This window comes from Colobus angolensis, unplaced genomic scaffold (genome assembly GCF_000951035.1).
Source record: "Colobus angolensis palliatus isolate OR3802 unplaced genomic scaffold, Cang.pa_1.0 Scaffold418, whole genome shotgun sequence".
Lineage (NCBI taxonomy): Eukaryota > Metazoa > Chordata > Mammalia > Primates > Cercopithecidae > Colobus > Colobus angolensis.
In genome coordinates this window covers 830,028-847,073 of record NW_012117577.1, presented here as the reverse complement: position 1 = coordinate 847,073, position 17,046 = coordinate 830,028, and the positions used below count along the sequence as shown (strand labels likewise).

Here is a 17,046-nt window from a genome sequence, read left to right as displayed (position 1 = left end):
CACTTTTACACTGTTGGTGGGACTGTAAACTAGTTCAACCATTGTGGAAAACAGTGTGGCGATTCCTCAAGGATCTAGAACTAGAAATACCATTTGACCTCACCATCCTGTTACTGGGGATACACCCAAAGGATTATAAGTCATGTGCTATAAAGACACATGCACATGTATGTTTATTGTGGCACTATTCACAATAGCCAAGACTTGGAATTAACCCAAATATCCATCAGTGACAGACTGGATTAAGAAAAGTGGCACATATACACCATGGAATACTATGCAGCCATAAAAAAAGGATGAGTTTGAGTCCTTTGTAGGGACATGGATGCAGCTGGAAACCATGATTCTCAGCAAACTATCGCAAGAACAGAAAACCAAATACCGCATGTTCTCACTCATAGTTGGGATTGAACTATGAGATCACTTGGACTCGGGAAGGGGAACATCACACACCAGGTCCTATTGTGGGGAGGGGTAGGGGGAAGGGATAGCATTAGGAGATATACCTAATGTCAATGATAAGTTAATGGGTGCAGCACACCAACATGGCACATGTATACATATGTAACAAACCTGCATGTTGTGCACATGTACCCTAGAACTTAAAGTATAAAAAAAAAAACAGTCTCTCAGACGATAGTGCAATCAAATTAGATCTCACTATTAAGAAACTCACTCAAAAACCACACAATTATATGGAAACTGAACAACCTCCTCCTGAATGACTACTGGGTAAATAATGAAATTAAGGCAGAAATAAATGAGTTCATTGAAACCAATGAGAACAAAGACACAATGTGTCAGAATCTCTGGGACACAGCTAAAGCAGTGTTTGGAGGGAAATTTATAGCACTAAATGCCCACATGAAAAAGTGGAAAAGATCTAAAATTGACACCCTAACATCACAATTAAAAGAACTAGAGAAGCAGCTGGGTGTGGTGGCTCATGCCTGTAATCCCAACCCTTTGGGAGGCCGAGGTGGGTGGATCACAAGGTCAAGAGATTGAGACCATCCTGGTCAATATGGTGAAACTCCATCTCTACTAAAAATAGAAAAAATTAGCTGGGTGTGGTGGCAGGTGCCTGTGGTCCCAGCTACTCGGGAGGCTGAGGCAGGAGAATCACTTGAACCTGGGAGGTGGAGGTTGCAGTGAGCTGGGATTGTGCCACTGCACTCTAGCCTGGTGACAGAGTGAGACTCTGTCGCAAAACAAAACAAAACAAACAAACAAACAGCAACAAAAAAGCCAAAAAGAACTAGAGAAGCAAGGCAAACAAATTCAAAAGCTAGCAGAAGACAAGAAATAACTAAGATCAGAGCAGAACTGAAGGCGATAGAGACACAAAAAACCCCCCAAAAAATCAATGAATCCAGGAGCTGGTTTTTTTTTTTTTTTAACAATAACAAAATAGATTGACTACTAGTCAGACTACTAAAGAAGAAAAGAGAGAAGAATCAAATAGATTCAATAAAAAATGATAAAGGGGATATCACCAGTGGTCCCACAGAAATACAAACTACCATCAGAGAATACTATAAACACCTCTATGCAACTAAACTAGAAAATCTAGAAGAAATGGATAAATTCCTGGACACATACACCCTCCCAAGACTAAACAAGGAGGAAGTCGAATCCCTGAATAGACCAATAAAAAGTTCTAAAGTTGAGGCAGCCCAGGACCAGATGGATTCACAGCCAAATTCTATCAGAGGTACAAAGAGTAACTGGTAACATTCCTTCTGAAACTATTCCCAACAATAGAAAAAGAGGGACTCCACCATGACTCATTTTATGAGGCCAGCATCATCCTGATACCAAAACCTGGCAGAGATACAACAAAAAAAGAAAATTTCAGGCCAATATCCCTAATGAACATTGGTGTGAAAATCCTCAATAAAATACTGGCAAACTGATACAGCAGCACATTAAAAAACTTATCCACCACAATCAAGTTGGCTTCATCCCTGGGATGCACGACTGGTTCAACATATGCAAATCAACAAATGTAATGCATCACATAAACAGAACCAATGTCAAAAACCACATGATTATCTCAATAGGTCCAGTAAAGGCCTTTGATAAAATTCAACACCTCTTCATGCTAAAAACACTTAATAAATTAGTTATTGATGAAACATATCTCAAAATAATAAGAGCTATTTATGACAAACCCACAGCCAATATCATACTGAATGGCCAAAAACTGGAAGCATTCCCTTTGAAAACTGGCACAAGGCAAGGATGCTCTCTCTCACCACTCCTGTTCAACACAGTATTGGAAGTTCTGGCCAGGGCAATCAGGCAAGAGAAATAAATAAAGAGTGTTTGAATAGGAAGCGAGGAAGTCAAATTATCTCTGTTTGCAGATGACGTGATTGTATATTTAGAAAACCCCATTGTCTCAGCCCCAAAACTCTCTTAACTGATAAGCAACTTCAAAGAAGTCTCAGGATACAAATCAATGTGCAAAAATCACAAGTATTCCTATATACCAATAATAGACAAGCAGAGAGCCAAATCATGAGTGAACTCCCATTCACAATTGCTACAAAGAGAATAAAATACCTAGGAAAACAATTTACAAAGGATGTGAGGGACCTCTTCAAGGAGAACTACAAACCACTGCTCAAGGAAATAAGAGAGGACACAAACAAATGGACAGTCCATGCTCATGGATAGGAAGAATCAATATCATGAAAATGGCCATACTGTCCAAAGTAATTTATAGATTCAATGCTTTCCCCATCAAGCTACCATTGACTTTCTTCACAGAATTAGATAAAACTACTTTAAAGTTCATGTGGAACCAAAAAAGAGCCCACATTGCCAAGACAATCCTAAGCTAAAAGAACGAAGCTGGAGGCATCACGCTACCTGACTTCAAACTATACTACAAGGCTACAGTAACCAAAACAGCATGGTACTGGTACCAAAACAGAGATGTAGACCAATGGAACATAACAGAGCCCTCAGAAATAACACCACACACTTACAACCATCTGATCTTCGACAAACCTGATAAAAACAAGAAATGGGGAAAGGATTCCCTATTTAATAAATGGTGTTAGGAAAACTGGCTAGCCATATGCAGAAAACTGAAACTGGATCCCTTTCTTACGCCTTATACAAAAATTAATTCAAGATGGGTTAAAGACTTAAATGTAAGACCTAAAACCATAAAAACTCTAGAAGAAAACCTAGGCAGTACCATTCAGGACATAGGCATGGGCAAAGACTTCATGACTAAAACACCAAAAGCAATTGCAACAAAAGCCAAAATTGACAAATGGGATCTAATTAAACTAAAGAGCTTCTGCACAGCAAAAGAAACTATCATCAGAGTGAACAGGCAACCTACAGAATGGGAGAAAATTTTTGCAATCTACCCATCTGACAAAGGGCTAATATCCAGAATCTAAAAGGAACTTAAACAAATTTACAAGAAAAAAACAAACAACCCCATCAAAAAGTGGGCAAAGGATATGAACAGACACTTCTCAAAAGAAGACATTTATGTGGCCTACAAACATATGAAAAAATGCTCATCATCACTGGTAACTAGAGAAATGCAAATCAAAACCACAATGAGATACCATCTCACATCAGTTAGAATGGTGATCATTAAAAAGTCAGGAAACAACAGATGCTGGAGAGGATGTGGAGAAATAGGAATACTTTTACACTGTTGGTGGGAGTGTAAATTAGTTCAACCATTGTGGAAGACAGTGTGGTGATTCCTCAAGGATCTAGAACCGGAAATACCGTTTGACCTAGCAATCCCATTACTGGGCTATACTGAAAGGATTATAAATCATTCTACTATAAAGACACATGCACACGAATGCTTGTTGCAGCACCATTCACAATAGCAAAGACTTGGAACCAACCCAAATGCCCGTCAATGGTAGACTGGATAAAGAAAATGTGGCGCATATATACCATGGAATATTATGCAGCCATAATAAAAAATGACTTCATGTCTTTTGCAGGGACATGGATGAAGCTGGAAACCATCATTCTCAACAAACTAACACAGTAACAGAAAACCACACACTGAATGTTTTCACTCAGAAGTGGGAGTTGAACAATGAGAACATATCGGCACAGGAAGGGGAACATCACACATCGCGGCCTGTCGGGGGCTGGGGAGCAAGGGAAGGGATAGCATTAGGAGAAATATCTGATGTAGATGACGGGTTGATGGGTGTAGCAAACCACCGTGACACATGTATACCTATGTAACAAACCTGCACGTTCTGCACACATATCCCAGAACTTAAAGTATAGTGAATAAATAAATAAATAAAAATAAAGCTTGAAAAAATTTACAAATAAACTCGAGTTTGACAGACACTTTTTGAGCTTATGCTGTGGCAGTTTACACTTAGCACCTCTAAGAAGGCCCAGAGCTCAGACTTTGTCAGGACCACACCCAGTTAGCCTCTGAGCTAACCTCCAAAGCATTGCCCTCTAGTACTGGCACTGCCCTCTAGCATACAGGAAACGTGTTCGTAGAGAACTGCTCACATAAAGGTACACCTCAAACGTTAATTTCCACAGACTTTTCTTTCCACAGAAGCCTGTGTCCATCCTAATTAAGCACCTAGACTTTAATATTTTGGAACTCACTCACAATGTGGTTAATGTATTTGGTCTATCAAGTATGTTCTCTGTGAAATTTGTTTGCATAATTCACCCCCTCTTTAAGCATTGTGAACCAAAAGAAATCTCTTTATATGACAATAAACCATGTGATCTGTGAAATCACGCTTTGATTATCTCTATTTTAACCATACAAAACAGGAGGGGAAGTGTTTTGTATGTATTTAGTAACGAGAGAATAGAAGTTAAGTGGAACTGAATCAAAGACGAAAAGAATCAGAGATTATTTTCTTAGAGGGAAAATTTGAAGCCATAGGATAGACTGAGGAATGAAAAGAAGTAAGTAAATGAATGACTTAAAAATTTCCTGGGGTGTGATGATGGCTCATCAATGATTCAACAATAGGATTTTTTCCTACAAACGGGACAGGACTTAAAATAAAAGTTAATTATTCTTTGTCCTTAGAACAATGTCTTGTACACATTAAGCTCAATAAATATATGTTGATTAAATATGAATGCATGCAGGAGATAAGATTCTATCTAAAGATGTGAAAAGTATGACTATAAACTAAAGCAGTGTGATTTCAAGTAATACAAGTACATGTTAAAGCTAAGATAAAATTCAATGAAAACAAGTAACTCATGAAAACATGAAAAATGATATATAAAAATATAAATTCAAATTAAGACATTCTTCTAAAAATTTTATTGTATTGTATTTGATTTCCTTAAAACATGAATGAATTAGATCTAAATTAACTAAGTGCTTGCGGTTTGTATGTTTGCATTTCCTTCATGTTTATGATTCTCTATTAGCACATTGCAGATCTCTGGAGGACAAGGATCATTACTTTTGTTTAATTTGTATTTATTTATTTGTTACAACATATGATATTCATACATTAGTATTTCACAAACTGATATACATAGCACAAAATATGTGAATTTAATTGTGTATATTTTAATTTATTGTTGCTAATAAAAATGCTGATAATTTCCTACTGTATAAAAGATAAACACAGTTTTGTGGCCACCACACTTCTTTCCTGATTTAATTCTATTTCTGTAGGTACCTTCCAAACCTATTTTGAGCTTTATGCATAATTAATTCAAAAATGTGATATTAAAACTCTGTTCACAGGTGGCCTAGACCTTTGAGATGTCAATCATTATCAGAGTATGATTGGAGAAAGAAGTGGTTCATAGAAAACTAAAACCAGGCTTGAAATACAATTATTTAAAGTCTTTAAACCAGGGCAACTCTAGGCTCATTTCATGTGAAATGTGTTAAACATATAGATTTATATTGAGATTTTAGAATATGACAGTGACAACAGAGCTCTTGTAAGTTTTGATAGATCTCCAAAGAGCCTAGGTTTTAAAATAATATGTATTAGCTGTAGTAAACACCTTTATGTATGATTTTGAAAATTGATTATCCAATATTATGTTTTAAAGAACTTGTTTTTAAAAACATGTCAGTCATTCACTTGGAATCTACATATAACATGATAAAGCTAAGAACTTTGTTGAATCATGTCCCTGCCCCAATTAGCCCCACACTCTCCTTTCAATTCTCTTCAGCATAATAAATGTCTGTGCTACGTTTAACCATCTCTCAAGAATAACCTCTTAGAGAGTCTGAGAAATTCCATTTGAATGTTTAGCTATTGCCATTGTCAAGTGATGCTTCGGTAAGATAACCTTCCATTGTGTATACAGACACATGCACAAATTCCCATAACAAAATCTAAAGGGATATGTTTTTGTTAAGTGACCACCTTGCATTATTTAATAGTTGGAGATCTTAGTAAAGCTCAGGAGCTATCTGGGTTTGAAAGGGCACATAAAATACCTAGTTGATCTTAGACTTTAGATTGTCACAGGAAGTTCATCTTCACTGGGAAGTAAAATAGCTGGTCCCACTCTGCATGCATTCATTCCTTCTAATGTGCTTTTCCCCCATTTTTCTTTATAACATAACCTTGAAAAATGTGGCCAGCTAAAAGACTATATGGTTGACTCTTGAACAATACAGGTTTCACTTGCCCTTACACACAGACGGAAAATACAGTATTGGCAGAATGCAAAACCTGAGTACAGAGAGCACTAACTTTCTGTGTTCATGGATTCTGCAGGGCAAATGTGGGTCTAGAGTATATATGGATTTTCGTATTGGGGGTGGGAGAGTCTTGGAGCCAATCCCATGTATACCTTATACCTAGGACAACAGTATTTCCCAAACTCTCTTTCAGCATTATGTGCCCATATGATTAAATTCCAGGCAATGAGATGTAAGTAGAAGCATGTGAGACTTCTAGGAAGGATCTTTGAAAGCATAGGTACTGGCCTGGAATGTAGACATAAAAGTTGAAGCTCTAGCAACTATCTGGTTTTCGAAATGACTTTGAATATGGAAACCACGCACAGGTGATGGTGGAGCCTGGGTTCCTAATATTTATGCTTCACCATCTCCTGTGCATCTCCTGTGCTTCCAAACCAGACCTGGACTTTCTATCTCTGTATTTCATTTAGATTAGAGTAAAATGAACTTCCCTCTTATTTAAGCTACTGTTATTTTTTCTTTCTGTTACATGCAGCTGAATATAATTTTAACTGATATGTCACATAAAAGCTATGAATACTAATCCAAAAAGTGGACTAATCAAAAATTTTCTCCCCTGACAACTTGCCCATATGTCTAAAATTCTCAACATTAAAATTAAGTTATTTTGGCATTAAGGTGTTATTTCTAAATGCTTATATTAAGATATATATGCTCCATAAGGGACAACTAAGTAAGTTTGCTTAATAAGGGTCTAAGAGTAGAACTTTGAGAGTGGTAGAGATGGTGCAGGCATAATAGTGGTGCCATAGGCAACTGGAGCTGTGTCTACGGCAAAAAAGGAAAAGGACTGGGCATTGCAGATATGTTCACTTACTTCACACTATTGCCAATAAGGAAACACGACCTCATGGAAAATCTTTTCCTTAAAGTTAAGTTTTGCCTTAGAAATGATGTGATGCTAAATCATCTTCAAAATCTATTACATTTAAGAACTTTAAAAATAGCTCAATATCTTAATATTTAACTAATTCAATAAATATATTTAAACTCTTAATATTTCTTGGTCTTTTAAAAATCTAAGTTCAGGCTGGGTGCAGTGGCTCACCCCTGTAATCCCAGCACTTTGGGAGGCTGAGGCGAGCAGACCACGAGGTCAGGAGATCAAGACCATCCTGGCTAACATGGTGAAACCCCATCTCTGCTGAAAATGCAAAAAATTAGCTGGGCATGGTGGTGGGTGCCTGTAGTCCCAGCTACTCAGGAGGCTGAGGCAGGAGAATGGCGTGAATCCGGGAGGCGAAGCTTGCAGTGAGGTGAGAGAGTGCCACTGCACTCCAGCCTGGGCTGCAGAGAGAGACCCCATCTTAAAAAAATAAATAAATAAATAAATAAAATAAATCTAAGTTCAAATTACTAATATATTTATCCTACTCCTGTCATTGATGTCTTATATGACCTGAAACATCCTTATGTTCTTGTCACTAGGTTTAGAACATGGTATTTGAAAACCATGTTCTAAGGCTTGGTTGTGTCCATTTTTTTATTCAAAAGTTAAATGAGACTTTATTAGGGTGATACTACCTACGGATGGATGGAGAGAAGAGGGTATACTCTGAAGGCAAACTGCCTGGATTTGAAACTTGACTCTACCATTTACTAGCTATGTGAGCCTAAGAAAGTTGTTTAACCTCACCATGCCTCATTTTTCTCATGTGTAGAGAGGAAATAATAATAATGCCTACCTCATAGGTTTATAGTGACAATTAACTAAGTCAATTTTTATAAGGCATATAGAACTTGGCCTACATGTTTGCTAAATACATTAGATATAATTTCAGTTAGTATATGAACACAACGTAGAATTGAAACATGAGTTTTAGATTCTTTTTTTAAAAATAAAAACCATGCTACTTTATTAAAATACTGAGTTTTATTTCATATATATATTTTTGTCTCCCCATAATTTCCATGTCTGACCACCACTACTACTAAGTCCTACCATAACATTCCATACATACGTAAAACCAACCAAATGGTGGAGTTCCATCCTTAAAAACTAAAAAGGCATTTTTTAAAATTTTACTTTAAGTTCTGGGATACATGTGCTGTACATGCAGGTTTGTTACATAGGTATACATGTGCCATGGTGATTTGCTGCACCTATCAACCCATCATCTAGGTTTTAAGCTCCGCATGCATTAGGTATTTGTCCTAATGCTCTCCCTTCCCTTCCCCAGCACCTCCCAACAGACCCCGGTGTGTGATGTTCCCCTCCCTAAAACAGGCATTTTGGACAACACATTCTTGGCAATGGAACCTGGACAACATTTGTCAAACACAGTAGAAGTTCTCACTCTGCATTATAAAAAGGACAGCCAGATATCAATGGTTACAGAAATGAAATAGGATGGAAAATTTTAAACAAATTGTTTAAACTGTTTTCTTAAAGAGACTTCCTCCAGTGCCAGAGATGTTGAATAGCCTCCTGGTCAGTCATCCACAAGCAATTCTTCACATAATTGATGAACTTGGCTTCCACTTTGAGAAGAGAACCACCTTCTTCTATACTGCCTTTTGGCTTTAATGTTTACTGCAGAACTATGTCCTTTATGTGTTTTGGGAATTTTTTCCTGTTTTTTTTGAAGAATTCTTGTCCTTTTGATCTTGGTGTTGATTTTTGTCCTTTTGATCTTGGTGTTGACTCCAAAGGCTTTGAGTCTTTTCCATTCTGGTTTGACTTTGGGGCATTTTTGGCTGGAGTATCTCCTATAGATTTCTTCACTGGAGCTTTTTCTTCAGTTTTCTTATCATCAAAATCACCATCATCATCATCAACTTTATCATTATCATCATCATCTTATTCATCAGCAGCAGGTTTTACTTTTCTCTGTGGAAACTTGCTATCACCCCCAGGGGTAGATCTCCTTCCAGGTATACTTAAGAGTTTCACATCCTCCTCCTCTTTATCTTTTGACTCTGCATCTTCCTCCACAACTACTCAGTGCTGTCCACTAATATGCACTGACCCTGAACAACACTTCAATTATAAGACCACTGGTAGTGTTATTTCAAAGCCCTCAAAGGAAACTGTTGGCTGTACAGACATTTTCAAAGTTGCCAGTGTTACCTTAGTTGGGCTGCCTTCATAATTCATGGTCTCTGCTTCAACAATGTGCAACTTATCCTTTGCACCAGCCCCTAAACTGACCGTTCTTAAAGATAACTGGTGCTCATTTCATCATTATCCACCTTAAAGTGGTAATCTCTGTTGGTCTTTAGTTCACAATTGAAAAGATAGTTCTGGGGCCTCAGGGGGCTCATGTCTGTGTCCATCAAATCTTTCATGGGATGGTGGCATGCACTTAGGTAGGAGAGAAGGCAGACAGGCATAAATGACTACTGCTCCAGAGAAAGGCCATACAGGACGGAATCACACCAGGGGATTTAGATTCTAATATGGGTTCTACTACCTCCTAGTTGTATGATTTTGATCTATTTAAATTGTCTGAGACTCAGTTTCCTTACTTGGAAATGAGGATGATAAAACCAACCTTACAGGGTTATTATAATGAGTAAATAGGATGGTCAGGTAAAATACAGAATATGTATTCTGTATTTTAAATATGATTGTTCAGATAAAGAATGAATAATTTTTCAGTATAAGTATGTCCTTTGTAATATTTGGATATACTAATACTAAAATATTTCACTGTAATCAAAATTTAACTGTCCATCCTGTCTCTATCCTCCCTAAATCTAGCAACCTTATTAGTAAATGAGTTGGTTGCCTGTCTCTTCATTTTTTGTAAGAGGACATCAATCTTATATATGTATAATATATGTAAAATATATATAGAATTCATATTGAAATAATCTTTCTGTGATATTTTTTTGTATGCAAGGAAAGCATGTACTATAGTTGCCTATATTACTTCCCCAATTCCCCAACATTTTCTTTTTAAATAGAGGTGAATAATATACCATCATCTGGATTAAGCTTAGCAATATCCTTTGTGGCTTTCATTGCCTTATTTTTCTATTAGAAAATAATTGTGACTCTATGATTTGCATAGTAACCAGGAAAACTCATTTGGATCGAGTTCTCTTAATGAATAATTATACCTCCAGCAATAACTTGGTGCTAAAAACAAAAATGACATTTTAAGCACGGTTATATTTGCATTTTGAAGGGGCAATTTGCCCTGTACCCTACAACTAGAGAAAGTAGAAGAAAAAACATGAGAAGACTTTGACAAGTGAATCTGGGCAGTCTTTATCTTACGGCAACCTCAACTAATGACAGAAAATAAGCTATTCTTAAATTTAACTTCTTCTATTGCTGGATAAAGACAATTTGTTCTTCCTAGAACAACCATCTTTTTTTTTTTCCTTCTAAGCTGCTATTCCGAAATGAAAATGTACAAGTAAGGATGAGAAAAGTATATGGTAAAAATATTTTTTCTTGATTTCTTTCTCAAAAGTTTTAGAAGTTAAAGAATATGTGAGAAGAAAAAATATATAGGCTGAATTTTTAAGCATTAAGAAATATGTTTTTCTTATAGGAATTTTTGAGGTATTTATCTATGAATAAAAACAGAAATATTAAGATTTAATCACATGTATTTATCTGCCAACTTGAAATTGGACAAATGTACTAAAAATAATGTGCCAATATTTTGTCTTTTGCTTAATTATCTGAAAACATTGCTTAGTGATACAGTGGCTTAGGAAACCTCCTGGTGAAAAGAGTAGAGCACTTTTAAAGAAATGCTCATCATCGTTACTTTTGGTGCACAGAAGATGGTGTTTGGGAGATATTAAGCATGTCTCTGACTCTGGGGAGAAAGGTGATTCAGAAGCAGGAATGCCCTTCGACCCAGGCCAGAGGGGCCCTACCCTGGGTCCTGCCCTTGAGGGCTGCATATTTTGCACACATTGAAACACAAATGTGTCTTATTTTATTTTTTTATATTTTGTAGGTAAGTCTTTGGGAAGTTTGGCAACTGAACTTTCTGGAATTATGGTTGGTGCCCACACACTTTCTAGAGGAAGTGGGGCTGAGGGTGGAGGGAAAGGGTTCTAGATTCTACTCTGGGAACCCAGAGAAAGAGCGGCTGCTTTGGTTTAGGTGGTGCCTCCACACCACACAGTGTGGGTGTTTAGGTAGGGCAGGGTCCCAGGAAAACAGTGTGTCTTCCTCTCCTCTAGCTGGGTGGTGTGGTTTTGGGAGGTACTGAGAACATCTTGGAAATCCTCAAGAAAAGTGAGGCTGGGGAAGGGGAACGTGTTTTTCCTGTCTCTTGGGGAGCTTGACATGGTTGGGACAGGTCTAGTCACCACCCATGAGTCTGTCCCTAGCTTCCACTCTGTCCTGGTCTAACTAACTAGTCTGTGATTTATAGGGGGCAAACCTGGTGTGGGACAAGAGGGCTCCTTTAGCCTCTGCGTAAGGAGGATAATTCCTGGAGTACATAGGTGGGAACAAGGTCTGGGCTGTGGTATCATTTTAAATTATAACTTCCAGCTATTTAGAAATATAGCATGTTGGCCTCCACTTGTGTTTTTTTTTCCGGGCCCTCCCAATGTTAGTGATAGGTCTGTACAGACGTATTGAACTCTGAATATGAAAAAAATTTTAGGAGTACCTTAATGGAATGTTTTTGCTTATTTTTTTAATATATGCCCTAGAGTAATAACTTGTAAAAGTCCATGTTTGAAGAAGTAACCAAGGGATCTTATTATCAGTCTTATTCTAAGTTTCAAAAAAAGTATGTGTCAGTTTGTCTTAAAAATTGTTTTATTATTATTATTTTTGCTTGACAAATCATGATTATATACATTTATGGTATATAATGTAATGTTTTCATATATGTATACAATATGGAATGACTAAATCAAGCTAACATATCTATCATCTCTCTTAGCTATCTTTTATTTATTTTTTTTTGAGACAAGGTATGGCTCTATCACTCAGGCTGGAGTGCAGTGGAGCTACCTTGGCTCACTACAACATTTACCTCCTGGGCTCAAGCGATTCTCCCACCTCAGCCTCCCCAGTAGCTGGGATTACAGATGCATGACACCATGCCTGGCTAATTTTTCTATTTTTTGTAGAGACAGGGTTTTGCCATATTGCCCAGGATGGTCTCTGACTCCTGAGCTCAAGTGATCCACCTGCCTTGGCCTCCCAAAGTGCTGAGATTACAGGTGTAAGCCATCATGCCCAGCTTTACCTATCATTTTTTATGTGAGACATTTTAAATTTACTCTCTTAGTTATTTTGAAATATACATTATTATTAATCATAGTCATGCTGATATGCAATAGGTCTCAAAATCTATTCCTATTGTCTACTATTGTCTATCTAAATCTTCATACCCTTTTACCAGCAATTCTTCTTTCCCTCCCTCCCCAACTCTCTAGTAGCCTATGGTAAGCATCTTTCTACTCTCTACTTTTGTAAGTTCAATTTTTTTAGTTTCCACATATAACAGCTTAGCTTTTCCACATATAACAAGAGATCTGAGGCAGGCTGATCACTCAAGCTCAGGAGTTGGAGACCATCCTGGGCAACATAGCAAAATCCTGTCTCAACAAAAATTACAAAAACTAGCCAGGCATGGTGGCATGCACCTGTAATCCCAGCTACTGGGGAGGCTGAGTTGTTATATGTGGAAATTAAAACAAAAAATGAACTTATAGAAGTAGGGAGTAGAATGTGGCATATTTCTTTTTGTGCTTAGCTTATTTCATTTCGCATAATGTTCATCAATTGTACCCATGCTGTCACAAATGACAGGATTTTCCCCCTTTCTAAAGCTGAATAGCATTCCATTGTGCATATACACTACCATATTTTCGTTATCCATTCATCCATTGAAGGAACTCTTATGTTGATTAGTCATAGCTTGACTATTGTGAATGATGCTATAGTGAACATGAAAGTGCAGATATCTCTTTGATGTATTGATTTCAGTTCCTTTGGATATATATACCCAGAAGTGGGATTAGTGGATTATGTGGGAATTCTATTTTTAGTTTTTTTTGAGAAATTTCCATACCATTTTCTTTTTTTTTTTTTTCTTTTCTTTTATTATTATACTTTAAGTTCTAGGGTACATGTGCATAACGTGCAGGTTTGTTACATATGTATACTTGTGCCATGTTGGTGTGCTGCACCCATCAACTCGTCAGCACCCATCAATTCATCATTTATATCAGGTATAACTCCATACCATTTTCTATAACAATTATACTAATTTAAATTTCCACCAACAATGTAAAGAGTTCCCTTATCTCTGCATCTTTGTTATGTTTCATCTTTTTGATAAAAACCTTTCTAGCAGACGTCAAGTGATAGCTCACAGTGGTATTAATTTTCCTTTCCCTGATGATTAGTGATGCTGAGCATTTTTTGATATACCTGTTGGGCATTTATGTGTCTACTTTTGAGAAGTATCTATTCAGATCCTTTACCCCCCAACCTTTTTTAGAGACAGGGTCTCGCTCTGGAGTGTGGTGGCACAATCACAGCTCACTGCAGCCCCAACCTCTGATACTGTTCGGCTCTGTGTCCTCACCCAAATCTCATCTGGAACTGTAATCCCCACGTGTCAAGAGAGGGACCTGATGGGAAGGTGATTGGATCATGGGGGCAGTTTCTCCCATGCTGTTCTTGAGACAGTGAGGGAGTTTTCACAAGAGCTGATGGTTATTTTAGAAGTGTTTGGAAGTTCCTTCTCTGCAGCACTTCTCTCTCTCCTGCTGCCATGTAAGACATGCCTTGCTTCCCCTACACCTTCTGCCATGGTTGTAAGTTTCCTGAGGCTTCCCAGCCATGTGGAACTGTGAGTCAACTAAACCTCCTTTCTTTATAAATACCCAGTGTCAGTTAGTATCTTTATGGCAGTGTGAAAATGGACTAATACAACCACCCAGATTCAACAGACCCTCCCACCTCAGCCTACTGAGTAGCTGGGACTACAGGTACACACCACCATACACAGCTAATTGTATTTTTTGAAGAAATGGGGTTTTGCCATTTTGCCCACAATGGTCTTGAACTCCTGTACTCAAGTGCTGTATCTGCCTTGGCCTCCCAAATTGCTGAGATTATAGACATGAGCCACTGTGCCTGGCCCTTTGCCCATTTTTAAATTGAGTTATTTGTTTTCCTTCTATTGAGTAGTTTGAGATTCTTATATATTATGGATATTAACCCCTTATTGTATTATGGCTTGTAAATATTTTCTCCCATTCTATGGATTTATTTTGTTGTTTCTTTTGTTGTGTAGGCACTTTTTTAGTTTGATGTAATCTGATTTGTCTATTTTTGCTTTTGTTGCCTGTGCTTTCAGGGTCATGTCCAAAAAAACTATTGCTCAGACCAATGTCCTTGGAGCATTTTCTCTGTTTTCTTCTAGTAGTTTTACAGTTTCAGATCTTTAATATTTATGTCATTAATCCATTTTGTGTTGATTTTTGTATACAGCTTATTTTGTAAATTGGACAAGGTTAGAGTTTTATTCTTTCACATGTGGATATTTAGTTTTCCCAACACTATTTATTGAAGAAACTGTTCTTTCCTCATTGTGTGTTCTTGAAATCTATGTCAAAAATAAATTGATTATAAATGTTTGGATCTATTTCTGGGCTCTCTGTTCTAATCCATTGGCCTATATGTCTGGTTTTTGTTTGTTTGGTTGGTTGGTTTTTTTTTTTTTTTTTTTTTGAGACGGGGTCTTGCTGTCGCCCAGGTTGGAGTGCAATGGTGCAATCTCAGCTCACTGCAACTCCGCCTCCCAGGTTCACACCATTCTCCTGCCTCAGCCTCCCAAGTAGCTGGGACTACAGGCACCTGCCACCACGCCTGGCTAATTTTTTATATTTTTAGTAGAGATGGGGTTTCACCGTGTTAGCCAGGACGGTCTTGACCTCCTGACTTCATGATCCACCCGCTTCGGCCGGCCTCCCAAAGTGCTGGGATTACAGGCGTGAGCCACCAAGCCCGGCCTATGTTTTTTTTTTTTTTTTGCTAGTACCATGGTGTTTTAATAACTATAGCTTTGTAGTAAATTTTGAAATCAAAAATTGTGATGCTTCCATCTTTGTTCTTTTTGCTCAAGATTGTTTTGGTAATTAAGGGTATTTTGTGGTTGAATATAAACTTAGGGACTGTTTTTCTATTTATGTGAAAAATGACACTGAATTTTCATAGGGATTGCATTGAATTTATAGATTGCTTTGGGTAGTATGGACATTTTTACAATGTTAATCCTTTAAATCCAAAAATATGGGCTATCTTTCCACTTATTTGTGTTTTCTTCAATTTCTTTCATTAGTGTTTTATAGCTTTCAGAATACAGGTTTTTTATCTCCTTAGTTAAATTTTCACCTAAGTATTTGAGTTTTTTGTTGCTATTGTAAATGGAGTAGTTTTCTTAATTTCCTTTCCAGGTAGTTCGTTATCAGAATATATAATGCTACTTATTTTTGTATGTTGATTTTGTATCTTGTAACTTTCCTAAATTTTTAAGGAGTTTTAACATTTTTTGGTAGAATGTGCCATAGTTTAATGGAGCATTTTTATTTTTTAGGGGAATATAAAGTATTTGTGTGCCTTACAATTAATGACATTTTGAATTTAATGATACGTGATGGATCACTAGTCTCATGTTTTCTGAGCTAGTGCAATGCCATGGGTGGAAGCCATGAGGACCTTGTGGCTTCAAAGTTTCCATAACTGACATTAGGATGTGGACACTGCTGAGGCATCTTTTGGTGGAGAATAGCAGAATAGCCCTTCCTTAGTGTTGCGGGTCAAGAACAAAGTGAGAAAATGACTTGTCAACATACCAGCAGGGCGTGGTTAGTGGGATAGCCATTCAAGCATGCCTGGGAGAGTCTGAGCCTTTGTGGAAGCATTAATATATCGGGAAAAAGTCCCACGCTGAACAGTGTCCACCCTGAAAGAGACTGTCAATTAATTATAAAGTTACCAAATAATAAGGGAGAGCATATATTACCAAATATAAATATATTATAAACAAAATAATTCAAATGCTTCTCAATTCATTTATAATCTATGTCCAATAAGTCCTGATACTTGGAAAAGGTAATAAGTGGTCCAACAGGTTTGCATAAAGAGACCTGGGGGCTGGGTTTGGTGCCCTTTGTCCTCCCCACTCTGAGAGAGGATGAGGGAGGTGACAGACCATTTGTCTCTTATGCCAGACAAGGAGTGCAGTAATACTTCTGAGCACAGGTTCATCTTGGGCATGAGAAAGTGGCTCCTTACCTGGAAAGTAATCTATCTTCCTTCCTTCCTTCCTTCCTTCCTTCCTTCCTTCCTTCCTTCCTTCCTTCCTTCC

At 37.4% G+C, this 17,046-nt stretch overlaps 1 long non-coding RNA gene and 1 pseudogene across 1 annotated transcript in view; one reads left to right on the top strand and one right to left on the bottom strand.

The window, feature by feature from the left end:
* Window positions 1-17,046, top strand: part of LOC105522060 — a 72,685-nt gene that overhangs the window by 39,521 nt on the left and 16,118 nt on the right. The gene's annotated exons all lie outside the window — the stretch shown is intronic.
* LOC105522059 lies at window positions 9,066-10,021 on the bottom strand (annotated as a pseudogene).